Source organism: Haemaphysalis longicornis, unplaced genomic scaffold (genome assembly GCF_048455015.1).
Source record: "Haemaphysalis longicornis isolate Haplotype H1 unplaced genomic scaffold, Haemaphysalis longicornis Haplotype H1 scaffold_8, whole genome shotgun sequence".
Lineage (NCBI taxonomy): Eukaryota > Metazoa > Arthropoda > Arachnida > Ixodida > Ixodidae > Haemaphysalis > Haemaphysalis longicornis.
In genome coordinates, this window is record NW_027526445.1 from 112,772,060 (window position 1) to 112,799,669 (window position 27,610).

At 47.4% G+C, this 27,610-nt stretch overlaps 1 protein-coding gene across 1 annotated transcript in view; it reads left to right on the top strand.

Moving 5' to 3' along the window:
* Positions 1-27,610, top strand: part of LOC144149909 (sodium/calcium exchanger 1-like) — a gene marked incomplete in the record, with an annotated part of 528,138 nt that overhangs the window by 326,375 nt on the left and 174,153 nt on the right. Inside the window, 1 exon segment of the mRNA XM_077681641.1 lies at positions 12,149-12,207.

The window sequence follows — 27,610 nt, forward strand, 5'->3', positions numbered from 1 at the left end:
TGCCACTCGAAACGCGTAGGAGTCTGAGACGACGACAGCCGCAGACAACAGTAGAGAGCATTATAGATTGAAAAATAGAGCGCGACTCGGACAGCGACACGAATGAAGAACGACGGGACAATTCTGTGTCGTTGTCCAAGTCGCGCTCTATTTTTCAATCATAATGCACAAACTTGCCCAACAGTTGGGTTTAATGAAACAATAATAACGTCGCGGAAAGCGTGGACTATCACGGCTATTGCCCGGCGCATGCGCGTTTGTTTGCGCTGAGACGCTGGGTTGTTCCTATAGATCTCAATGCCACACGCTGCAGTGTTCCCACTTAGCGTGATCATGACAGTACGGAGCAACTTAGTTCGTTTTATAACGCGGGTTTCTTTGTGTAACGTGAAGAGCCGTCTTTAATGGGCACAGTGGCTCTAATTAAGGCAACGCCTCGCTCGAAAGCCATTCAACACATGAGTGCCTACACTTATAATAAAACAATTGAGTGGATGTCTATTGTTGCAGAAATAGTATCGGTTACTGACTCCTTGCGGTCGAGTAGGCCTATATATGGGTTACGTGCTAGGCGCAAGATTTTATTTTGATCACTTGTTTTCTCGCTTCTTCTTTCTGGATATTGCCGCAGATTTCCTATCACGAACAATGCAAAATCAGGAAGACGGTTTCGAGGCTGAAACGAAAACGCGGTCTTGCGTGGAGTGTTATCGAAGTCCCTAACGCCCGAACTGAATGAGGCAATCCAGGAATGTGCAAGGCGATATCAGAGTGCCCAGAGAAAAGAATAACGAAGCTTCAACGACCAAGTCAAGGGAGCTCCCGCTTTTCTTTTGCTTATCCGAAGCCCGTGAAAACGACTCGGACGGATGGAGGTCGAGTTTCACATAAAAAAAGGCGATTGGGGCGGCTCGCGGGGAATGTTGTCTTTTCGAGTGAAATGCAAGTCACGTCCACAATGGCTACAGTGTTGCCAGTGGAGGTTTTGGTTCGCGCTACTCTTCTTTGTCGCATGAGGCTCGAAATAGTTACTTCTGCGCAGTTGGGCATCACTAAGACAGGATTACTTTTTGGAATGTTAAAAGGAGTGGGGTAAGGGTACCGTGTTGGTTTGATTACTCTTAACCGACGCTTTCAAGCAAAAAGAAAGCCCCTCGCTCATCGATTTCCGTTATCGTTAACGTATTTTTCTTTCTCTGCCAAAGGAAAAGCAAAAATAAGACAGCGATAAGTAGTTCACCCGACCTGTCTTCGTGCTGAAAGCTCTACAACGGGATAACACATGTTGTAAAGAAGTAATCATCTTACGAGAGAATTCAAAACCCGCGTAATTATACATTTAAGCATTCTTTAGACAGGAAGGATTCGACGTAACGAACCTTATTGATCGAATGGAAAATAATTTTTACTGTCTACAAGTTTAGGTTTTTTTTTTTTTTTGTAAACGAAGCTTTATATATCCCAGTGATGGCGTATGTCGCGCCGAAATGGACTGCAGAAAAGCCAACTTACTAAATGATGCTGATGATCGTGGGTGAATTGAAAGAAAAAAAAAACGATTTGCGTGGTCGGAATCGTGGAAAACGACTGAACGTCTTTGTAAGGCAGTCAGCCCTGGAGTTATGAAGCCGAAGTGTACCCGATTGCACCATCTCGACGCGGTCGAAGCCGATGGATCTGGAGAGGGGTGCATGGGCGCGCAAAAGTTAGACGGAAACATCGTGAACCCCTCCGTCTAACGAGGACGATAGTTGAACGGGAGGCTTTCTTTGTGTGAGATCAAATGGTAAAAGGTCAAATTCAGAGCCGCGTCGATCAGAAGTCCAAACTGCGTGCGAGTCAAAGCCTAAGCTCAACCAGTGAAGTTCCAAATCGTCTGAGTGGTCTACACATGGACGACAACCAAGGAATCCGTCACGAGAAGGCTTCGCGTTCAACCATCGTCGTTGTTAGACGGAGGGGTGCACGCTAAATTACCTTCTAATAAGAACTTAAATGTGTGAATAATTACCACGCTTGTAGCGGAGTTTGATTTCTTACGGAACTGACTACAAGCCTGCCTTGATTGATTGTAGGGCTTAACGCGCCGACGCAACGCGGGCGATGAGGCGCACCGTAGCGGAGGGCTCCGGATTAATTTTGATCACCTGGGGACCTTTAATGTGCGCTTAAATCTCGTACACACGGGTATTTTGCTTTTCGCCTCTATCAGAAAAGCGACTTCCCCGGCCGCGAATCGAACCCGCGACCTCGGGCTCAGCAGCGCAACGCCTTAGCCACTGAGCCACCGCGGCGGGTTACAAGCCTGCTTTAGAGAGTGACATCGAAGCTTGTTTGATGATTTCTAGCTTGTAGCAGCGTTGTTTAGTTCGATTCATGTAATCTTCTTATTCGCTATACGTTCATGAGGGAAAGAGGCTGAGTTCATGTCTGAAGCTTCAAATTATAGAGAAAACATCAGGTCAACGAAGTGGGGCCACTTTTGGACCTGCCCCCAAAATGTCCGATGGACTGAGCATGAGGCGTCAGGCTACCTTAAAATTTCGAATTTTATAGCAAGCCTAACTGGTGGCTACCGACAACGTGATTAGTGTTCAAGCGCCATTTTATACGAGATCCCAGTCTGAAACATTATATTAGAAAGAAGTCGAAGCGCACTTGGACAGGACACACAAAGAAAGAAATACAGGGCACAGAGCTGAATGCTCTACCCCAGCGAAAATTAAGGACATCAAGGACATTGACATCAACGACATCAGTGCTGTCTCCTGTCTTTCCTGGTGGATCCTCTGGTAATTGCGCTGTAAACCACATTTATGGGTGAATCACGGACTAACCAACCAAAACAAAAAAAAAATATCGACATTTCAGCAAGTTGATTTCGGTTAAGCACCTTGAACGGCAACGTGGTAGAAACAGACACGAGGAAAAGAAGACGACAGGACGAAAATTGTCTTCTTTTCCTCGTGTCTATCTACTACGCTGCCGTTCAAGATGCCACCAAGTCATCATCCTGTGTTGAATACGTTTACTTTCAGGACCAAACGCAAAGCTGAGACACGTACTCACGCTGAACTTCTTCTTTCAACTACCCAAGAGGAATGAACAAAGTAATGCACACTCCATTACTGTTTCTTCTGGTTGTCTCTCGCTGTCAGTGTGAGCATGCGCGCGACGCTCCCATCGATATTGGGTTTACGGGTAGTGCAAATCGAATTCGTTCAAGGAATAGAAGAACGTTGGCGTCGGCCAGTAAGTTTGCGTTATCGGCTCCTTAGCCTCAGTGGCGCCGTTCCGCAACGCGGTCACGGCTTCGCCCGCCTCGCTCCCGCATTCAAGAGAAGGTCGATAAAACAGTGCGTGATGCAACCACACCGGAGGAGAATAAAAGAACAGGGTGCGGAAATGGTTTCTGCGCACGGATAAGCGCGTCATGCACCGTCTTACCGAGTTGGTCGCCAGTCATCGCGTAGGAGCTCTGGGAAGGCTACTTGGGTATTCCGCGAGGCTCCGACGAAACGTCCAAGCGCGCGGGCTGGCAGCAGTTGGGCTTCTCCCTTAGGCACACTCGCGGTGTGGTGGAAGCATTGCAGCGGGGCCTGCGGCTGCACCGGCGGCTCAGAAGCTCACTTATGGATATGCAGTGGTGTGCTAGTGTGAGTTTGCCACGGATAATATGGGCAGAGAAAAACAACTTGCGTATTCTGTTTATTGTCCGTGTAGTCCATGCGAAATTTAAAGCTCGGTACGTTTTGGCGTTGGGCACATTGAAGTGCAGAGCACTTTAGGGGCCCGGCTTGCCGTCGTAGCTCGTTCGCTGTCACGATATCTAGCTACCGCAATAACGGGGCTTCACGACCCCAAACAGGGCCAAATGGCGTCACGCAACCAAACAGTGGCTTCGAAAAGATACCCGCTCGTTCCTCAATTCAGCCTTCCGGCCGAGAGACAGCGGCACACTCGAAGAAGTGGTTTATGTAGTCATAACCGTTCGAACCTCCTGAACCACTGGCGCTTGTCATACATCTACCAATTGTTTAGCGCGAAGGAAACTGCAGGTACATTTGAGGCAAAATCTGTGTTATTAACCCACGGCCCCCGCGTCCATTTAGTTAGGAACGTTCGCTGGGTTGGTTTTTACGCAAATAAGCGATAGAAGTGGCCGCGGAAGACTAGAAAAAAAAAACAAAAAAAAACGACGTTTTCAAAACTGCGTAATAAGGCTCCGGGACGTTCGAGATGAAAGCAACCACAAAAAGGACAGAACTCCCGCTAGTGCTATTCCAGGCAGAGAGCGCGCTAGCACTGCGAAGGTGGGAAATTTGAATTGCATTGGACAAAAGCTGTGATCAATTTATAAAGAGAGGAGGGAAACACGAGGGGAAGAGCGTGAGGGGTGGTAGCGGTGAGGGGATAGCGGCACCACAGCCCATTATGACCGATTGTTCACGGCTCTGTACTTCCGACCGCTTTCATGTTTAGTGGAACTGCTTTTATCGTTGTATGTGCGTGTTATGACATGCTTACAGGAAAAGGGAGGGCAAGTTCTACCCTGCTACACCAGGGACGCTGTTCTCGTGTTTTGTCCGTTCTGTGCTCGTTTGAAAAGTGTCCGTTTCGAGCAAGCCCTCATTGGCTAAAAGCGAACACCCGGATGTGACGTCATGCAAGCACGGCGGAGCTATGTGCCGCAGCCTCTCGGAGCAGACGAGTCGGAGCAGACGATTTTTCGTCGCTTTTTGTTAGTTCGCTGCCGGAACAATAAACACATAAAAAATAGCTTAAAATAGGTTTAGTCGTTTAATATGTGTTTACAAGAACAGTTGCGCAAAAGCCAATCCAAAGCCCGCCTACAACTGGAAGTACGTCATAATAAAACGGACGCAAAACGGACGTTTCAAAACGAACACAAACGCGAGAATACCGCCCCAGGTCACGCTGGCCTTCCCATACCGCGCCAGAGGGGTCGGCCGGGGAAGTCCCAGTTCATGTGCGCATCGCGTTCTCTGCGCTTGGGGCTTGTGACGCTTTTTCTACAGAGGTTGAGACGCGGAACGTCTCTCCTTACGTCCCGTTCTTCTCAACGCACTCGCCAGTGCTCACAGTTCTGTAAAATAGGCAACTACGCCAAGCACGATAACACGCTCAAGAGAATACCGCCCGCACGTTCATTTCAACCCAGCTGTGCCTCGATGAAAGCTTCGCGTTACGCGGATTGCCACCTAGGCGTGGCATCTTTAATTTTTTCCTTTAATGCGTGCGAGAACGCGCACAAATACGACAATAACCTTAAGTGGGCATTAAATTTTGAAGCTTACAAATAAAGGTAGAGAGAGAGAGAGAGAGAGAGAGAGAGAGAGAGAGAGAGAGAGAGAGAGAGAGAGAGAGAGAGAGAGAGAGAGAGAGAGAGAGAGAGAAAGCTGTAGTGAATACTGGACAGAGACTAGCCCCACAAACAGCGTGGCTTGCGACTAGAGATTGGGGTCAGCATAGTGAGGCGAGCAAAGAAAAAAAAGGGAGGAAAAGTTCGTACAAACAATGACTACAGTGAAATAAATAAGGAGCGTAGAAAAATTGCATTCCTCCCTTCTCTTTCCCGTCCACCCCTCATGCCGTTCCTCCCCCCTCTCGTTCCTCCCAAGAGGGGGGTTTGTTCATGTCAATTTAAACTTACCGCGTTCTAATATTCCAGACCGGGCGCCTCGATGCCAGCGCTGCTGTACAGCGGAGGCGCGCGTCATTCGAGGCACCCTACTAATATTTATAGAACCACGTTACCCTGCTCCACGTGCATTCCAAGCGGAACGTGGAACTTATATAGTGGAACCTTTCGTTACTATTGCCGTCTGATTTCTTACGACTCCTCCAGGAGCTATAATGGCGCGGGCAACAGCAGGCGACGATGTTCTGAAGTTGATGTAGTATTTCATTTGATATAGCAAGGAAAAAGCATCCATGATTTTTTTAAATAAAGGAACACTACAAATATCACTTATGGAGTAATTGACTGCTTCACATTTGCGTAATTTTTTGTTCTTGTTCAACAAGTATAAACATTGCCATTGTTGACAAGTATGAACATTGCCACCGGACTTAGGTGTTTACGTTTGGCTGTGGGTACATAAGATTAGTGGGCAGATTCAGTTTCAGTTTGGCAGGCTGGCTGAATCGAGTCACAGACAGACAGACAGACAGACAGACAGACAGACAGACAGACAGACAGACAGACAGACAGACAGACAGACAGACAGACAGACAGACAGACAGACAGACAGACAGACAGACAGACAGACAGACAGACAGACAGACAGACAGACAGACAGACAGACAGACAGACAGACAGACAGACAGACAGACAGACAGACAGACAGACAGACAGACAGACGAAAATTTCCGCGCTTAAGTAACGCAAGAAAGACTATCGTCTTTAAAATGATCATCAGAGTCTCAGCTTCCTGGGCGTTGCATTACTTATTACTGTGGCCACTGTGAATGCTGTAGTGCAGAAAGCTGCTTCAGCGCCGCCAAGCACTCCTTCGCGGTGAAGTAATTATGCCTGTACCCCTGTAACTCTCGTTTAGTATCCACCTCACAGGCATTCATAAAACAACACCCACCAAGGCGAAATTGCGTCTCGCCCTGTTTAGAGACAAAAAAAAACAACAACCAACAAAAACAACATTGAAAGAAGCGTGGAGGAAACATAAACAAGAATAAACAGAAAAAAATAGCGGCGGGCGGGTAGGGAAGAGCGGTACAGTCGCCTCCGGATGCCTTACGCGGCACCTAATGAATTAGCAACGCACTTTTCATTCCGGCTTGCTCTCATCCCCTTAATTCTACTCACGCGCTATTTTCCCGCTTTCCCTGCGCCCGCTTTAGTGCGGACACAACGCCGTGCGCAGAACTTTTACCGCGGAAGATTTCATTAGCCGTTGTGTTTTTATTAACCGTGCTCGGGGTCTTCTCAGCGCGAGTCTCCATTTTACGACGATTTGCGTTACTTTGGTTGCTCCCTCCGATTTTGTAGACGTAGTTTCACCTCTCTGTGTATGTTTGAGCGTAACTTGCTTTCGGACGTCGCGCGAAGCGAGCCCTTGGCCGGTGCATTCGTTTACGGTGGCTCGTTTCGACCTCTTTAATGATTCACGGTGCGAATAAGAAGCGAGCGAGGGAGCTCTGGGGGAAGGAGTTAATCCGATTGAGCGGCACTGCTTTCCCTGGGCCCTGTGGTGAGAATACGGTGAAAGAAGAAAAAGAAAGGAAGCTTTTCAATCCCGGGAAAAAAAAAAAAAAAGACGTTAATGTTTTTCTGCTGCTCGTATGGGTTTTCTGCACTTTAAATAGTGACTGCAAGTAGCGCAGCCACCGGCGATGTTTAAGTGAACACCTGGACTACTTCGCTTTATTTTATCCCCCCAAAGAGATCTCGCTGCACGGTAGACGTAAGGCTACCTAGCTTGGGTTAGGTTAGGCACTAGAAGTAAGGATAAACATTTATTGACGTAAGTTTGAGGGTCGGGATCTGAGTGGAACCTCCTTCGTCCAGGCGTCCCGAGCCCTCTCTGCATCCAGGGCGCCGTCACGAGGGCCTGCTGTTGCTCCGGCGATGATTTGGTCAGCGTGGTCTTCCATCGCTAAAGGGGTTGCTTGAGGGGGGTAGTTGTGTAGGCAAGAGAACTAGGTGGTCGGTGGTGGTAAGGGTGGAGATCGTAGAGGGAGGAGGATATGTGGATGAGTATTGCGTACGTGGTTGTAATAGGTTCCGCTTTGGAGGCTGCACCAGATGTACGCCTCGTAGGAGTATAGGGAAGGGTGGGGGGGGGGGGGGTACCGCCTCCGTGAATGCATGGGGTGAGCCATGACGGCGCTGTACGCGGGTCCAACCGGGAAGAGGAGAGGAGGGTAGGAACACGGGTACGCCCGTGCTGGTGGGAGCGTCCGGTAGTGATGATCGGGGCTGCAGCGTGGGCTGCTTGGTTGCCTACAAGGTCGCTGCGGCCGCGGGTCCATGTGATGGTGACTACAGAATCTGCAGGGAGGGTGTCAAGTAGTCTTACGGCTTGGGCTGGTACCATACCTGCTTGGTATAGGCGGCACGCTTGCTGCGAGGCCATGGTTGTATAAAGGTACGGCTGCGCTCCGTACGTTCTCAAAGGGCGGGCGTGGAAAGTGCTTCAGCCGTGTCTGCAGAGGTAGATGCTAAGTTATGGTATTTACAAGTTAGGTTACGCTATGTTAGGTTAGGTTCGGATAGATGGACGTTAAGTTAGTTTAGAATAGGTCAGGTAGACTGTGTTAAATTAGGTTAGGTTTTGCTAAATTAGGTTCGGTTAGATGGATGTTAAGTCAGGTGAGAATAGGTGAAGTTAGGCTGGGTTAAATTAGGTTACAGTTAGGTTAGGTTAGGTCGGTTAGGTTAGGTTATATTACATTCTCGCTGCTTCCGCGCGCGCGATGTTAGCGAGTGAGATATTCGGTACGGTGAACTGGATTTTCTAGCCACGGCTGTCAGCGCGTGTGCCGCAAGTACAAGGGGAAAAGACTACTTGTAGGGGCAGATATAAGTTGTAAGTTAATCCGATACCATCGAACCACAGCTACGTGCTACGCGGCCCAAACTAATTTCTAAAATACAATTCGTAATAATATTTTAACGTGCTTTGGTATGTTTGCGTTGTTTAGTGGTGAAACTCTTTCCACTCCAGGGGCACATATCCAGCTTGTCTAGAAACCACCAGAAACCCACTCCCACCCCACCGTCACTTTCTAGAACAGGCCGTAGAGAGAGAGAGAGAGAGAGAGAGAGAGAGAGAGAGAGAGAGAGAGAGAGAGAGAGAGAGAGAGAGAGAGAGAGAGAGAGAGAGAGAGAGAGAGAGAGAGAGAGAGAGAGAGAGAGAGAGAGAGAGAGAGAGAACATCTTAATGATCTCAAATGTGAGAGTGGAACCCTATCCCGGGAATCCATGCTTTGCCCTAGCCATCTTGGCCCGTGTCGCCAGGAGAGTGGGGTCCGCCAACGAAGAGCTGGTCAGCAGTGTCCCCCACAGCTCAGGAAAGAGACGGGTGGAGAGGGGTGACAGGGCTGAGTTGGGAGCTGGGTTGGGAGCGCAGCTCAGGAGTGTATGTTGTAGGATACGTAATTGTTCCTAAAATTTACACTGAGCAGTGTACGGTGTGGGTAAAAATGAATGCATTCGCACTTTGCGTACCCGGTTGTCGGAGTGTGATTCCGTAATTTTTGCTCAGAGTTGGGTGAGAACACGGGAAGTTTCGTCTTTGAGTAATGTCCTGAAAGGTGAGCCTTTCCTTCTAGTAAAAAAATTCCTCCTCCTTCTCCTACTCCTTATCCACCTCTTCCCAGTCGGGCAATCCCCATAAGGGAGTAAGTTCCTCTAGGCTCGGTGCCCCCGCCATCCTCATCGCCACCACCCTCATCTTTGCGCGCCGCCGCTTCGCACGCTGCGAAGGAGCGCAGTACAATGTTGTTGTGCGCCCAAGACGCCGCCACGCTGCCCGCCCGTGGTTCCAATACGACACGCGTACCTCGTCATCGGACCTCCGACTCACGGGGCTCAAGCCGAGTGCACCGCCCGAAGGAGGAAGCAGACTTCATCCCGGTTCTAGGGTGCCAACCAAACAAGCTCTTGTGCACCGACGACTCTTTCTGGTTGCCTGGTAGGGTGTCCCTTGTCGCGAAAGCAATTGTTCGTGTCCCCGTGGAAGTTCAAGTAGACGCACGATATGGGACAATAATGGGAGGGACGGGAACTATGAAAATCCTCGACTCACCATACCTGGATAGCCGGCGGGCAGTTTCAGTGATTTCGGGACGAAGGTCCCGTAGGGATACCGTAATTACCCGATTCTAACGCGCACCCGATTTTGCAGGCAAAAAAACCGAAAAAACTTGCACCTCCGATTGTAACACGCAAGGTACTTTGTGAGCAAGAAAAACGAATGCGAGAGAAATGGGCGATTTATTTCCCGAAGTAATCTCACTCATCTCACTCCTCGTCGCTCTCCGAGAGCTCCTTGATGCCTTCCGCTGACCGCAATATCTCATCATCGGTGCCGTCAAGAGCGCTCGCGATTCCACACTTCTGAACGAACGTTCAGGCGTACGCTTCAGCCAACCGCTTGTTGTGAACGCGTGGGAGCCGCTCATCAGCCGCGGAAGCGGCGCACCTTCGTTGCCGCTGCTGCCATTGTTGTTATCAAGCGCGCAAGTGGAATAATTTGACGATTTGTGTGAACGCCGATAGAAAAGCCTAGGCGCCTAGATCCGAAAAATTGTTGCTAAAAGTTTTGGCGCCATCTTGAGATGGCGATGGCGATGGGTGGAACAAAATTTCAGCTGTTTCGGCAGTTTTGGTTTCGTATCCGATTCTAACGCGCATGCGATTTTCCGGCCTATATTTCCGGATAGAAGGTGCGCGTTAGAATCGGGTAAGTACGGTATATACGGAGAATGGAGTACCGGATCGCGTCCAGGGGAGTTCGCGAAGGTGCGGAACTGGCAATACAGGAAGCTTTACTTTGGGTGGACTTCCCGAGATCGGAAATCCCGGTTTCTTATCATAGAGGGTTGTAGTAGAGCCGAGAACCGTTCCCGGTACTGTACTCGGTAGGGAACTGCGGCGCCATTCCGCGTGCGCAGAGGCGGAAAAACTGGTTTGTGCGCATGCTCAGGGTGCCGGGTACCGTATCCGGATCGGTTCTCCACTCCGCTACAACTCTCTAACAGCTTCGACGAATGTCGGTAACGCAGTCGAATCGATTTCGCATCGCAGCTTGAGAATGGCACAAACCCAATACATGGTTCGTGCCATTCGTGCCAATATCTACGCGGAAGAAGTGACCCAACCGGACACACTGTTCTCTCCGAAAATCCGGATGCTTTAACTGCAGTTCGTATATTGTACGTTCCCGAGAAATCGGTGATTAGACTCCCGACCGCAGCGACTACTGTAAGATGGACGTGAAACATCAATACGACCACGTGGACGCGATTACGAAGCATGGCGAACGACTCAACGCACGCATGCTTATCGATTCCGTAGCGCTAATGTGTGTGGCTTGCGCCACAGAGCAGCTTTTGCCTCAGCAAGTTGAGCCGAACATTCGTATTTCAGAATTTCGAGATCTATTTGGCTGTGGTGCGCTGCACAAAAAACTTGCATTGGTACGCGTTAAGGATAACTGTACTCCAGGTGTAAGGCTGGCAGGGTGGACCACCGTATAGTGGTTGTAGTGGTATACGCAGGTATAGGAAGAGAGAGCGGCCCGAAAACGCTACTTTCCATCTTTTACGAAGCACTGGGTCATTTGCTTACTGTGCCCTCACAAAAGTACGGGGCGCCGTTCGCCGTACAAACGAAGACGTCTTTTTTTTTTTTGTTTCAAAATTATCTACAGGGTAACAGGACTCGCACTTCCGCAAGAAATATGCGGCGCTTGGGGCAAGAGAATTCTTCCAATGAACCTAGTTATCTAGATGTCACGATGCGCCGTCTGGTGGTTGGAGAAGGTACGGGTGAAGCTCGAGACAAGACATCTCGACCACTTAAACTTCATTCTAATTTTTGTGACAGCCCTGTTATATCTCCCTACCGGTTTTTTTTTTGGTTCTGTGAAACTATATGAGAGCATAATTCCTCCAATTAAGCGCGAGCGGCAGTTTCTCCCACGACACTGTAGATTGTCTGAGGACGTATACCCACGCCTGAAGCTACACTTCGGGTCCCCCTTTTTAATGAAAAATAATCAAAACATACATGTAAACGTACATTCAGTGCAGTTTGCAAAGACATGTTCTGACCAAAACATGACGCTGTCTCAGCGCAGAACGGAGCTAACTAGGTTATTAGGCCCCAGCGGCGGACTCTACATGTCTGGATTCCCCGAAACACAGCCGTTTCGACTATTTTTGGACATAATACTGACGTGCTTGGTTCGTTCCATCAAGTTTTGTTTCGCTTGTTCTTGTTACGCGTGATCTACTTCGCATATCTGTCAATGATTTAAATTTTGAACATTCTTTGACTCAGTGTTGTGCCGCATACCGCGATATTGCATGGAGCGTTTTTCCATTCAGTTACATTTAGGTGTATTCATTTTCTCTCTCTCTCTCTCCCTCTCTCTTGTAGTTTGGTGTACAGAAGAAGATGGCGTGGAGGTCAACCTGGAGATGAGGAGTGCATTCGGGGTGAGTGTACGAAAATCACTGGCAATATTGATCCTGCGCTACGCTATTTTATGCTCTCTGTCAGTCCTGATATAGTTTAGGCAACAAAAGGGGTGATCGTTTTTGGCGGCGATAATAGAGCTCACCGGAGCGGTGCGTGTATTGATTTGCAGGTAAAGTAGAATAAATGTATGGCTGGTCCCTCGCTTTCAAATGGCTCCTGGAGAGCTTGCTTCAATATTCAATACTGTGCCTTCCTTAAGTGAACTGCAGGCTGATTAAACTGCCCGCCACAAAAAATGATGGAATTTTACGGGTTTTACAAAGCTGAACCTGCAAATGGGCAATGAGGCACGTCTAAGTGAAGAGCTACAGGATAATGTTGACTACATTAAAATTTCTAATGTCTAGAGAAGTCTCTATACGTGCGCGTTCGTCGTTTTTTTACTGAAAAAATCAAAACCGTGCCCTCAGAATCATCAGCCGAACACCTTAACCATAGAGTCACCTCGAAAAGTGGTAGCCAAAGCCTACAAATTGTCCCGGAAACTCACGGAGAATCTTTTGTGGCGCAAATCTGCTTGTTTTAAAGTTATGACCCCTGGCGAGTCCTTCTTGTTTCTGCCTTTTACCGCGCTATCACCCTTTTCTTACTGTTTCCGCGCCGACGTACGTTCCGACAATTCAGGATTATATGATATTATTAAATAGTGCTTAGGAAGTGGCGGACACTTGAGAAAAAAAAAATATGGCGCGGCGCAGCTTCCACTTCGTTTTATTTTCGAGGCTGCGCGGTAGCTGTACCGCACCCCGTACCCTTCCTGAAGCGTCCGCCACAATACATGCGGCATCCAACTTGACCCGTGTTTAGCCTCAAGGTTTACTGCGTGGCAAATGTGGACGTTTAGATGAGAAAAAACAATATTCACCGTCCGAGCAAATACGTTAAAACGCATGAAGTCAAGGAATGAACGACGGGATATCAATAGATCCCTCGCAGTTGAAAAGTTATTTCAAAACTAAGCTTATCGTGATCACCCTGCCTCGCGCACTTCGCTCACGTGTGGGCCTTCGGTGTGCGCAGACGGTGGTTCGTTGGTGACGGAAACCGAAAGCAAAACGTCATCTCTCCCGCGTGGCAGAAACGCAGTTTGCTAAAGCGAATATTGGACGCATTTCTCGCCACGCTTGATTCATCTCCAACTGTATAACTGCGCTTTGCGAAAGCAACCCAGAAGCTCTCGCGTATTTGGGCCTCTATTCGAAGACTCCATGATTTGTTTTCGCGACACTCGGCTTCTCGTAGCGGGCTTATCTCGGTGTCTGAGAGTAGTCGATTTCTCGCAGATTGTTTGTTTAATTCTGAGTCACCGCCGTTAGTTCCGCCCCAAGTCAGGAAATTCTTCTCATAGAGTCTCAGCAGCATCTGAATAATAATAATAATAATAATAATAATAATAATATTAATAATAATAATAATAATAATAATAATAATAATAATAATCAATCAATCAATGTTTATTATAGTGCCCAGGAACAGCGGAGGCCTTCGTGCTGGAGCACTCAGAGGGGAAAATGCAGCACTGTAGTACATCAACAATTTGCTAATAAACACTCAGTGAGCAAAAAAAAAAAAAAAAAAGAAAAGAAAGAAAGACCTACAAAATATGGCACAGAAGATTAGAAATAAAATAGTGCAATCCAACCGACTTTACACAATCAAGTCGTGCTGGCGCACAGAAAAGGTATAAGACAGCAATGAAATGCATCAACAGCTGGTAAAAGAACAGTGAGTGAGCAAAAAAATAATAATCAATCAATCAATCAATCAATCATTTATTTGCGTGCCCAGGAACAGCCGGGGGGGCCTTTGTGCTGGCGCACGGATACAGAAACACACGAAACATAATGTACACATCTCTCAAATACAAAATAAAATACGAAAAAAAAAAACGAAAGGATAGCTTATGTTGAAGTTACGGAATGATAGTCATTTAAGTGCATGAACTCAAGGATAAAAGACAAATGCAGAATAAGAAAAGTTGGCAGTTACGCCAATACAAACTCACAGACATGTTTGCGAAACAGAGTAGGACAATCATTAAATATATCAAGGTAATCCGAGTACCGATTGTACGTGCATTGCAGTCGGCACACAGGGCACAAGACACGCAGACAATTGGAGTTGCAAAAGGTATCATGTTTCCTGGTCCACTTTTGCGGCACATAAAGACGAACATGTTGTAGCAGCTCACCACAAGACACTATGCCGTGCATAATTTTAAAGAGGAAAAGAATATCAGCCTTGTTCCGCCTGGAAGTTAAGCATGATAGCGTCAATGAAGAGGGCGATCCAGGGTTATAATTACTACTATCGCCAAAGCGATGGTTGAAGATAGATATGAACTTATTTTGGACTCTTTCTACAAGCTTACGGTTTGTTTTACTCGTGCTGTTCCAGACAACAGATGCATATTCAAGCTGAGGACGACATATAGTTGTGTAGAGCTTGAGAAGAGAAATCGGCTCCTTGAACTCCTTGGACATGCGACAGACAACGCCAAGCGATCGAAGAGCTCTACGAGTAATTACCTGAATATGTGTAGAGAAGCTCAGTTTACTGTCGAAAGTGACGCCTAGGTCATTAACCTCTACCACACGTGGGAGTAATTCACCGTTGATGTTATAGGGAAACAAGATGTTGTCAGTCTTTCTTGTGTATGTCATTACCTTAGTTTTAGATGTATTAATGAGGAGTTTGTTGCATGAGCACCAATGCGAGAAGGACGAGATTGCTCTCTGGAGAGCGGAACAGCTGGCAGAGTTGGAAACAGATTTAAATATTTTTACATCATCGGCATATAAAAGAAAATTACAATCATTAAATATTGTCGCGACATCATTTATAAAGATTGAGAAGAGAAGTGGCCCGAGAACTGAGCCCTGAGGGACACCACTGGTGACCTCATAGAAAAGAGAAGACTGTCCATTGACATGCACGAAACATGACCTATCACATAGATAATTGCATATAAGAGATATCAGGGATGGTTGTATATCAAGCTCAGATAGTTTTTTGGCTAAGAGCTCGTGGCAGACGACATCAAAAGCCTTGCTTAAATCAAAGTAGACTACATCAAGTTGACCTCTCCCTTGCACAGCTTCCGAAGCATGCAGCATGAAGTTGACGAGATTAGTAGTGGTCGATCTCCCAGCGAGAAAGCCGTGTTGCTGAGGTAATAATATAGTTTTTACGCTGAAAGAGAGTACTGTATGTAGTACAGTCTCAAAGAGTTTTGAAGCAGCGCAGAGAATCGAAATCGGGCGGTAGTTTGTGGGGTCTAACTTTGACCCTGACTTAAATATAGGAACAACCCGCGCAGTCTTCCAACGAGTAGGGAACTTGCCGGTATTAAGTGACGTTCGAAATAATCGCGCCAAGACCGGAACAAGAAGATCCCCAAACGCCTTCAGTACCGCCGAAGGAATGCCATCAGGGCCGCACGAAAATGAGGGCTTAACTCGCTTTAGAGCTCTTGATACAAGACTTTCCGAAATAAAACATTCTGAGCTTTTATCATACCCCGGAAACACTTGAGGGGGGCAGGCTGCACTTTTGTTGCCGAATACTGAACTGAATTGTTGAGCAAAAGCATTAGGAACGTCAGGAATGCTGTCACCCCTCTTGTCAATGAGGTTAATATGTCCAGGGTTGTTTTTGGAAGTTTGTGCACGGACATGACCCCAGAAAGCTTTAGCATTGCGCGGCGCATTGGCTTCAACCGCGGCTATATAACTGGACCTATCGCGCTTAAGCAGATTTTTACAATGCGACCTGAGTTGACGAAACTCGCTCTGCCACCTCTCTTGGCCAGTTTTTTTTGCTTGTTTGTGAGCTCGATTCTTTCTACCAAGGGCCTTTCTTAGTTCAGATGAAAACCAGTACGGATAATTGCTACTTTTTTTAGTTTTTTTGGGTACAGATCTGCTTAATCCATCGTGAAGTACTTCGGTGAAAAAATCAGTCATTTCGTCTACGTCATTGAGAGTGTCCAATGGTGACCAATCCGTCTCAGCAAAAAAGTGAAACAAGCCAATATAGTCCCCACGAGCGAAGTTGTAACCACGGACGCCTGGTGGGTTGACGGGAGGACTGTGGTGGGCAAGGGATACGTTAGAAATTGAAATGAGTAATGGGGGGTGAAACCTGTCTGGTTTTACGAGGTCAATATAACTACGCGACACCTCAACGTGTTCCATGTTAGTAAAAGACAAGTCCAAAACGTTTCCACACCGATTCCTAATGAAGTTGCATTGCTGTAACGAAGTGAAAGAAATAAAATCTAGCAAAATTTCACACTTCTGTGATATCGGATGGGACGCCCGATCAACCAACTGAGTTTCCCATGTAATGCCGGGTGCGTTAAAGTCACCAGTTATTAGAAAATCGTGATCACTGTGAGAAGTTACAACATTCTCTATTGAATTTAGGGCATGTTTGAAGTCAGTGGCATTTGTCTCGGGTGGTATGTAGTAAGTACATAGTAAGAGGCGTTTGCCCCGAAAGCAAAGCACCTCCAACCAGATAGACTCAGTTTCCAATTCAAGGTCCAGGCGCCGTTTACATTTAATCGAATCGTGTAGGGCAACCAAAACGCCACCTCCCCGTTGTTTGCCGCACGAAGGGTCGCGGTCATGCCGAAAGACTTGGTAGTTTGGGGGAAAGAAGGAATTAGAGCTAATTTCCGGGCACAGCCAGGTTTCTGTAAGAATTATTACTGGAAAGCAAGAAGAAACTACATTAGAAAAAAATTCGGCAGATTTAGTACGTAGCCCACGGACATTTTGGTAGAAAAAATCCAAACTGCAGTTACTCGCCATCGAAACGGTGTTCCTCGACATAGATCATTTGTTCACACAACTCACCGCGGAAGGGTTTAAACAGGCAGTGCCGCGGCCAAAGCGCAGGGTCTCTCAGTTTCTCGAAACACACGTCGTCCACGGCGACGTAGAAGGAAGCGTACGAGTCATGCCTCGTTTTCAGTCGCTTGCACATGATCGGCACAGCACCCACAGAGCACAAGTGCTTGGCTACTTGCGCCGATGTTGTAGAAGGACGCAGCTTGGTGAGAAACATAGCTTTAGGGGGCCTGGGACGACCGACCGCTGCAAGTACAGTCCCGTCAGAAACGCCAACTGTCAGCGGACGCGGGTTGTGCCTTGCACGGCGTTCCTGCTGCTGCGTCGGTGGCGATACGTTCTGGAGAGGCGGAGAAGCCGAATTCACCGGCGTCGGGCTTGGAGGGGCAGAGGCAGGCAGCACGGGATTCTGCGAAGAGCCGGGCGTCCGCGGGGTAGGGGGTTTTGTTTCCGCGACCGTCCTGGTTGGCAGCGGCGGGAAATCGGCCAGCCGGGGCGCACCCCTCAGCCGGGCCAAATCGCTGCGCAGGGAATGCACCTCTTGGCGCAGCGATCTCACGGCATCGGCGTGAGCCTCTGCCTTTGTTGCGCCCTCACGGCGGAGGGCGCAATAATAATAATAATAATAATAATAATAATAATAATAATAATAATAATAATAATAATAATCAATCAATCAATCAATCAATCAATCATGTTTATTTACGTGCCCAGGAACAGCCAGAGGCCTGGGTGCTGGCGCACGGATAGTTACATGAAAACAAAATACAAGAAACATATTGAAAGAAATAAACAAGCGACAACACACACAAATTGAAGTAGCGAAAATTACAGAAATAAAGCACAGGCGGAGCCTGGGTACAGGTAAAAAAGAAAAAGAAGATGCCTTTGTGGCTCAGCTTATTATAATGAATACACAACAAGCAGAGAACAAAGTTTAACAGTAAGACGACAAGAACAATGACAAAGTATAGAGACAAATGATAAGACAACCATGATAAGTAAACAGTTTCAAAAACAGGCAACTATAGTGGTTAAACAGAACCACAGAGAAACCAAATTTCAGCAATAAAAAAAAGAAAAACGAACGACAGAGATATCATAGATGTTTAACATACTGTGTTCAACAAAGCAGTACGGTAAATTATAATAATAATAATAATAATAATAATAATAATAATAATAATAATAATAATAATAATCAACGACAGCAACAACACCAAAACAACAACAACAACGACAACCACAACAACCGAACAACAACAACAACGACAACAAACACACGACCAAACAAACCGTCGCACCGTAATAGGTTCGGGAGATAAGACCTTTTCAATTTTGGTTTACGTTCCGCTGCGAGCGTGGTTCGATCTTCGTAGCCACTGCAGCTCCAAGGTCATCAAATAGGCGGAAGCAACTTTCGCACGAAGCCACACAGGGGCCACGGCGAGGGCGAGAAGGGAGTGCCGAATGGGCTGCAAGGTAGTAGCAGTAGCCGCAGTTGGCCGCAGATGTCGATCGTGTTTGCCGGCGCGGGACTCGCCAGGCGTGAGTCGTGTAACAAGGGCTCCGGTGGTTTCGATCACTGGCGTTGCCGAGACCTTGACCTACATAAACACCGCGTTCTTTGGGCTTCCTCATCGAATAATGGAAGGAGAGTGACGCGGATACGCTGCGCAGGCGGCCGATGGTTGTCTCCTCGCAAGGCTTCGGGAACAAAGGTCGAGGCGAAGACAGTAACGATAACAAACGCTTTCGCTTGCCTTATTACACGCAGTTGCACCTTCAACAAAAGAGGGATCCAAGGGTTGCTGCGTTAGGGAAGCTGGCGAACTTTCAGCCAGATCAAAGGCGCCCACATTTAGAGCGGGGTGCCGAAATTTACAAAAAAAAAAAAAAAAAAAGGATAAACAGCGTGAAACCAAAGTAACGCGAGAAAGACTGGCCGACGCCGGGTGCACCTCGCGAGGCGCATGCTCACGTGCGCTCGGTCTTCTTTGTTGGTGCTTTTTGTCTGGTAACGCAATACAGCGGAACGAAAAGCTTAAACAGCTCTGTTGTGAAAAAAAAATGCCAGAATGACACTTCTCTCTTTGTTGAAGAACGCAATACGAGATGAAAACTGCAAGTCTTTCCGAACCGGAGTATAGAGACGCGAAGGATCGTTCCAGAAACTCACAAAATCCCCGGGGGCTAATCTGCCCCCCGAGACCCAGTTCACGTGCGGATCCGAGACTCGGCTGCTGTGAAAACACCAACGGTGCGGGGATCATTTTAAAGTGGAAAGAGTTCTGTCTGTTCAAGATTCACGAATTATTCCTTTGAAGCTCTACGCAGAACGAAAGACTGCTCGTATGCTTTTTTTTCCCCCGTTCGCATACCGAACAGCGAATGGTTTAAAGCGCCAAAAACTCTTACTGCTAATGCTCCACTGCTTTCCGGGAACCCTTGGAAAAGCAGAAGCTGTTATCAGCCAGGACAAAGAGTGCTGGCAACGCCTTTAACCAATGAAAGACGTAGATGCTCCGAATCACCGCATCCTTCCGCTGTAATCCGCGCCGATCTCGTGGGACTACTTTTTTCTGCGCAGTGTCTTGAACGGCGCCTCTATATGCCTCGCTGCTTCAACAACGCTGCACATATTTAGTAGGAATGTGTATACAGCACGTCCGATTCGATCTCATCAATCACAGCTTATAATGTTGTTGTACCCCCTGCGGAAGGACAAGATGGAGACCTACGTATTGCTGCCACTCGTCGCGTCGCACTCTCGCGTGAATGCCAGACGCGATCGCAAATACGCGCGCTGCCGGTTCCTGCATCCGTCACGCCAAGGGCTCGTTGGGGCAAAAAGTTTCACGTACGCTTACCACGAGCGCGCATCAACGGCACCTGATCGCTGTCCGCGAGGGCGATCATCGTTGCCTTTGAAGCCACCCGTTTCGTTCGTTGTTCTTTTTTTGGTCGTATGCACATACATGTGAGTGGTGTCTACCTTGTAATCATGGTTGCTGATGGTGGCCTCGGTAGACGGATAAACGTACATGGAAACCGGGATCGAAAACTTTGGTAGAGTAGCGTGTGATCAGGACTCGATAATAAACAGTTCGATGTGCATTAAGCTGAATAAGTTGGCTGCAGATGTGCTCTGATGTCGCGCCATTTTTTTTTTTTTTTGATTTTCATAGAACCTGCTGAGAACCCCGTCAGGTTGTGTCTGACAAGGAGCACAAAAGTACGCACAAATAGGTGGTGCGATCAATCCAACGACATGAGGCCAAGGAAAAATTGCTGGAGAATTTAGACATGCCTTCCTTGGAAGTCAAATGAGGGTCCACGGCCGGTTGTCGACTAACCTCAGTTTGCCAATATCTTCCCCCATCGTACACGATGCCAAATGCATGAAAAACGCGCCGTTTACGTCTATTGTGTACATCTCCTGGCCGCACTAATTTGAAACGTCGAAAGGAAAACGGCCCACAGGAGCGCTGTGCGTACGTGTGCAGGTTTTACTGCACACCTGTTCACGCGTTGTTGAGGGGGGAACCTGGTAGGTCGCTCGGTCGGCGCGCACCAAGCGATCATAATCGTCGCTGGCCAGTTGTTAACGCGTGATAAAAAACTTACCAAAGCTCACTAGCCGAAACAATCGTCGCCATAAAAGCACGGTCTCTTTACCACGAGCTGTCGGAGTGGCGCTGGCCAGCCCCATAACAGCAGGATGCAGTTTCACTAATAAAATCAAAGCCCCTTTCCTAAGAGGAAGATGGGTAAATATCGAAGCTTTTTCGCATGATGCAGTCAGAGTAAAAGCAAAAATCTAAAGTCCAAACTGCTTCAACGGTGTCGGAATGGCGCCGTCGGATGGACGTCGGCTTCATTGCGCGAGGGGCCCAGGTACGGTTCCAACCACGGGGGGCGCCTTTAAAGACGATAGACTTTCTTGGGCTACTTGAACGGGAAAATTTGGTCTGTCTGTCTGTCTGTCTGTCTGTCTGTCACTCGATTCAGCCAGCCGGCCAAAGTGATACAGATGCTGCGCAATAGTCTTATATACTCACAGCCAAATCTGAACGTCTAAGTCCGGTTTTAATGTTCATAATTGTCAACATTGTTGAACAAGAACGAGACAATACGCAAATATAAGGCCGAAAACAATACATGAGTAACATTTGCAGTGTTCCTTTATTAAAAAAATTACGGGTGCTTGCTTTTTGCGATAGCCAATAAAATACCACATCTACTGCAGAAAACCGTCGCCTGCTGTTGCCCGCGCTACCTGGCGTAATTAAAAAAAAGAAGCAGGGCTTCAGAAAGACCCCGCGCCGGCGCCGGTGCCCGCGGAGGCCGCAGACGCGGCCGCGAAGACGCCAGCGCCATCTCTCGCCCCCGCCGCGGATCCTCCCGCGGCGAAGTGCGAGGAGGTGGCGCCGCTCGTCGGCACCCCAGCAGAGAAAGAACTGAAACTAAAGCGTGGCAAACTGTTCGCATGGCGACGCAGTGAAACATCCCCCTCGCGAGGGGCACGATCAAATGCAGAGCATTTCCGGGGGCGCACGACGTTAAGTAGTTTGCGTTACGTTAATGTTGTTGCACTTGTGGCAACTGCTGACGAGAGAGCGCTCGTCAGCAGTAATTTGAATTAGTCATCGATATAAGGCGCGTTCTTAGCGTCCCATTCTGTGTCGGCTTTGTGGCGCAGTGGGTAGAGCACCATGTACATTGCGTTCCGCCCGCAGGGTCGAGGGATGGAAACCGGGCGCCGGATAGTATTTTCTTTTATATAGTGTAGGGGGAGGGGTGCGGGCAACGACGGTGCGGACTACGACGGGACAACGCGGGTGACATCGTGAGTTACTGAAATGCTCTGCATTTGAAAAATCAAACGGCAACAGCAACGTAAGGTTCCACTAGACGTTCCGCGTTCCGCTTGGAACGCTCGTGGAGTAGGGCAACGTGGTTCTATAAACGTTCCAGTCGGGTGCCTCGATTCACGCGCGTCTCCGCCGTGCGGCAGCGCTGGCATCGAGGCACCCGACTTGGAGCAGCGGAACACGGTAAATTTAAATTGACTTGAGCAAACCTCTTGTTATCTTGGAGGGAATGAGACGGGAGAGGAACAGCATGAGAGGTGAGCGGGAAAGAGAAGGGATGCATTTACTTGCCAGGGCCGCCAGTCGACTATCGTCTTGCGTCGACATTTGCAACGAAAGAACAGATACGCGGCCAATTTTTAAATTTTTGTGGCGCTTCATGTGCTTTTGTAGAAGCCCATTGTGCAAGTCGGCTTTCCTGCAGTGCAGACATGGCATCAGACATCGACGCCATCAGTGAATCATAGAAAGCTTCGCTTTAAAAAATTCAAGGAAGCTTGCTCTCATGCGCAAGACTTGAAAGCGAAGCTGTTGTAGATGAGCATTGCCGGACACATATTTGCATAGTTACAGTGCTAGTAATCGTCGTCATATACATCTCGAAGACGTCGTCGTCTTCTTTGCAGTAAGTGGGGGACGAAAAGTAATCCTCAACCTTGTAGACTTCCACCAGCCGAAGCTTGCACTAAGTCGCGCAAGGCTTAACCATAGAGAAGCTACAGGATTTCTTTGAGCACGTGAGCACTGAAGGACACACCACCACGTACTAGTTTGAAATGGTTTACTTACTTACATGTTCCGTCATTGCTTTGCACTGTGCTAGAAGTAAACATCGTCATATGCATCCATATCGCCGTGTTCCTCGTGCCAAGCGTTGGATGCCCTGTAGCGCTTGACGCCACCGCCGGAGATTTTTTTTTTTTTAGGAAGTCACTGGGGGAGCCAGGGACTCGGCGGTCGCCGCGAGGCACGCGCTCACGAGCGGTGGCCTTTTTGTCACCCATCGTTGTTTTCGCCAGTCTTTTTTTTTTTTTTTTTTTTTGCTAAAGTCACTGTGGGTGCCGGGAACGCTCGGCGGTCGGCCCGAAGCACGAGCTCATCAGCGCTCCGCATTTTGTTGGTATTTTTTCCCAGCAACAACGAACGTATGGCTTGTACAATAGCTCCACTGTTATAAACCCCAGAAAGTGGTTGAGGATACAGCCATGAAGCTATCCGAGTTGGTAAGGCATGGAGCAAGTTGTGGTCCACCCCGTGGGATCGCGTTTTTCTCCGCTTTTTGCTTAACATCTCTCTCTCTCTCTCTCTCTCTCTCTCTCTCTCTCTCTCTCTCTCTCTCTCTCTCTCTCTCGAAAGACAGTCAAACAGTCCAGAGGCAATGATGAAGCTTAGTTGCTCCCAAGAAAGCTTACAAAGAGTGTATTGTTGACTGAATGGTCACAACCTATTGGGGGTGTCTCCCAAAGACATTACCGGCTTCTCTTGCAAACTTTTTATAATTTGCTAAGGCCAAAACGCGTTCGATTCTGACAAAACGTGAAGCCGACAAACGCCAAGCAGCTTAAATTGTCGTTTTTCCTCTCCACTTTTCTTTCGGTTCGTTATCGGACTCTTGTGAGGGCAGACTCACCTTTGTTATTCCTTTTTGTCAATTCTTACTGCCATTTTACGGATTTCACCATCTATAGGTCATTTGGCAATACCACTTTCCGAAGGGGAAATAAGAAGCCTTCCCACGTCGAATAATGTAAAATCTTGAAAAATCCCATCACCTAGTGCGCTTGCCAGAGGAAGCACAATTTCCAAAAGGTTAAATTCATTTGTATCTCCGCATCACCATTTCTTCTATTTCGCCTCTAGGCTGTGCTTTTATGTCCTCTTTGTAATCAGGCACCGAATATATAATCTCTTCGCCGGGGGGTACATAGAACGTTTTGTTTGACGACCATTGCTTGACGACCATTGCTTGACGACCATTGAGACTGACGCCGTACTGTTCTTACTCCGTTGTGTATTTGAACCTCCCAAAGTTGTCGAGTTATCAGGATCATTTAGTTTTTGCATTAGGTCTCTGTCACACGTAATTTCGCCGTTGGAGTCTTTAGAGGGAACTACAAAAAAAACTATGGAATGAGCTTTTCTCCGAAGGACGGTAAATAAAGAACGGGGGATGGCGATCTATGGCAGCTACAAGCAAGTAAAGATATCTGTCACGCCGTCTAAAACAAGGGAAAGCAGTAGGGCACGCCGGAAAACAGAACAAAAAGGGATGGAAAATGGAAATTTGCCTGACCTAGATTCGAAATGCCATTCCAGCTTTTGGGCTGTGAATTGGCAGCAAGCGTGCTTCTTTGCTTCTCGGTTTTCTTGTCGCAAATAGATATCTCTTCGGTGCTAATGCGAAACAGGTACTTGATGGAACCGAGGTTCGCTTTAACACCGATATTCGGGAGTTCGACAATAATTTTGACATTGTCGAACAAGCGGCACGTAAAAAACGCTTATTGCTTACGCTACACTATTGTGTGTATGTATGTATGTATGTATGTATGTATGTATGTATGTATGTATGTATGTATGTATGTATGTATGTATGTATGTATGTATGTATGTATGTATGTATGTATGCGTGTATGTATGTATGCGTGTATGTATGTATGTATGTATGTATGTATGTATGTATGTATGTATGTATGTATGTATGTATGCACGTATGTATGTATTGTAGCGTTGATTATGTTCGCGACTGCAGTAATTGGCGCAGTCGTTCATGTGAGGACAATTTCCCCGTTGGGGATATTCGGCAGGGTACACGCCCGTCGACGACAAGGCAGGAGCAGCGCTTGGCGCGCGAATCGATCGAGTGCTCCGTTGGACAGAGCTTGCTTGCAACGACGAACCTTGGATTCTTCGCAGCGCTAACTGCTCGCTAGCGGTCTAATAAACCACGCTTCAATATGTATGTGTATGTATGTATGCACGCATGTACCATGTATTAATGCATGTATATATATATTTATATATATATATATATATGTGTATATATATATGCATGCACGTAGGTATGCATGTATACTTACATGTATGTATGTGCTTATGTTCGTATGTACGTATAAATACGTGTTTCAGCATGAAGTCAGTGTGACGGAATGCAGAGGACACATCAAACACAGTTATCACTGCATTAACTGCACGTTTGCGTTCAAGAGATAAGATCAGGCGGGGCTGGATGCTCCACTAAAATCGCCCACTCACGTTTCTTGCCGGTAGCTTGGGTCGACAGCCACCAATCACACAAGCAAGGTTCTGTGACGTCATAGAGACCTCGCCAGGAGGTGGCTCGGGGAGTGACCACCGATTTATCTGTTTTCCTAATATCTGGATTACTTGTTTGAGGTTAGTGGTAAAATTGTGGTCATTGTTATATGGACGAAGCAGTATCTTGAATGAACCAAGCTAGTAGTCGGCATCCGAATAGAGTGCATGTATTATAATTGAAACCCTCGCATATTTCGGGTAGGAAATGAAGGCGGTGGAGTCTAACCGTTGTACGTGGCACTTCATTGAGCTCGAGGTAATGTTATACAAAATTTTACCTAGATTCTAAACGTTTTTGTTAACTTGGTTAAGCCACACCGTTTCATCTCACGACAGGTGTGTCAATGCAGTATGAGTAAACGGACACATAAAAGTGTTTCACTTACTCATGTATTGCGCCCACTTCCTGCGATTTTTTATTTCCCGGGTCGGTGTGGAACCCTCTTTTTTCCTCTACCTTTCTATTGATCGCGCAGTTCGTTCGTTGCAGGTCGATTAGCTTTGTAATTAAACGATGGGCCCACCGTCCACGACCTTAATTAAGCGAGATAGATTTATCAGGTTCCCGGGATCCAATGGAGAGAATGAAGATCGAAATGAGGCAAATGAACGATCATATCGGGGTCGGTTTAGCCTTCGAACTAAATATCCTGCAAGTAAACCAAGCCAGGCGAATCAGATTTCCCCAGCGGAATCCGCGACCTGCACACCCCTTCGTTCATCGTTTACATGTTTGCCTTGGCTCGTTCGATCGCCGAACACTGGAATGTTGCAGGCGGCATCAGGTGACTTCATTTCAACCCGGCTGACGACAAAAAAGGGAAATTAGGCTTCGTATTCGTGAGCTCGTTACGTTAAAACGACAAGGTTAGGTGCGTTCTAGCCGCGTTAAAAAACAGGTGGTCTTTTTCGGGCTATCTGAAGGAGGAATATTTTTATTTGTCTACATGCATGTTTGTCTGTGACTCGATTGAGCCACCACGCCAAAGTGAAATGGATCTTGATCTAGAAGTTTACTAATAGGCAGGGCCGTTCTAAACTACTTGAACTGCTGGTATGGATTCCTCATGTCAATATTAATCAGCGCGTGGCAAACCTTAGGGTTACTTAAGGAAAAATATAAGCACATAACCGAGAGTACCAGCGTTTTGTTAATGAGTGTACATGTTGGATTGATTTTCAGTATAGAAAAGGAAAGAGCTGAAGTGGACGGAAATAAAAGCAAACACTAAAATAGTATGTAAGCTTGTGCTTTTGATGTAGAACAAAACACTAACCGAAAAAGAAAACAAGGAGGCGCGCTGTCGCAACTGCGAGTTCACCAGCAGTGGGACCCTAGGAAAATGGAATTGGACAATTCTTCATTGTATTTGTGATGGGAGGAGCGACAAGGGAAGGGGAAGAAAAAGAGAGAGAGAGAGAGAGAGAGAGAGAGAGAGAGAGAGAGAGAGAGAGAGAGAGAGAGAGAGAGAGAGAGAGAGAGAGAGAGAGAGAGAGAGAGAGAGAGAGAGAGAGAAGGCACTAACCTACCAAGCCGCGGTAGAATACTATCGTCTTTATACGACCTTTGCAGAGAAGCCAGCAGACAGGGCCAATTTTATTTTTGGTTGACAAAAAACCTGTCGGGAGTAGCTGGGTTCTTTCAGTTACCAATTTGAATGCGTCGAATTGATAATCAATCCCTCTGCGCTCTCCTGGCGAATGTTGAATGACTGTCTGGTGTGGCCTCCTGAGAGAGGAAACAAGGGACAGGCAGAAATGTAAGAACTTTAATCTAACATCGCGCTAACTCTAGTACTTGGCGTCTGGCTCTTCGGAATGATACAAGCTGTACGGATTAAAAGGACTAAAGCAAGAGCGGTACAGCACACATGAAACCATTATAACTAACAGACGTCCTTAGTTACTTCAGAGGTCGGGACGGGGCATATAGTTAGCATATAGGGAGGAGAAAGCACGAGAAGGGCCGTACTTGTACGCATTGCCCAAAAATATCAAAAACCCCTTCATGTAATGACAGCGATGGTTGAAACGCCCAGCTTTCTCGCGAGAGATTCGTTCGCACTGTCGGAGTTGTAGGGGCTCACAGAGTTTAATTACGAGACGATCGCCATTAGTGAGACTGAGAAAGCTTCGTCCTAAAGCCAACATTCTTCCACCGCGTCAAAATGACGCAGTCGGGTAGACGTCGGCTACATAACATGAGGGGCCCAGGTTCAATTCCGACCACGGGAGCAGTTTTGCTTTTATTTGGAGGCGCTTGATGTGCCTTCGCTTATCAGCAACACCATTTTGGCGAACCTATTGTGTAA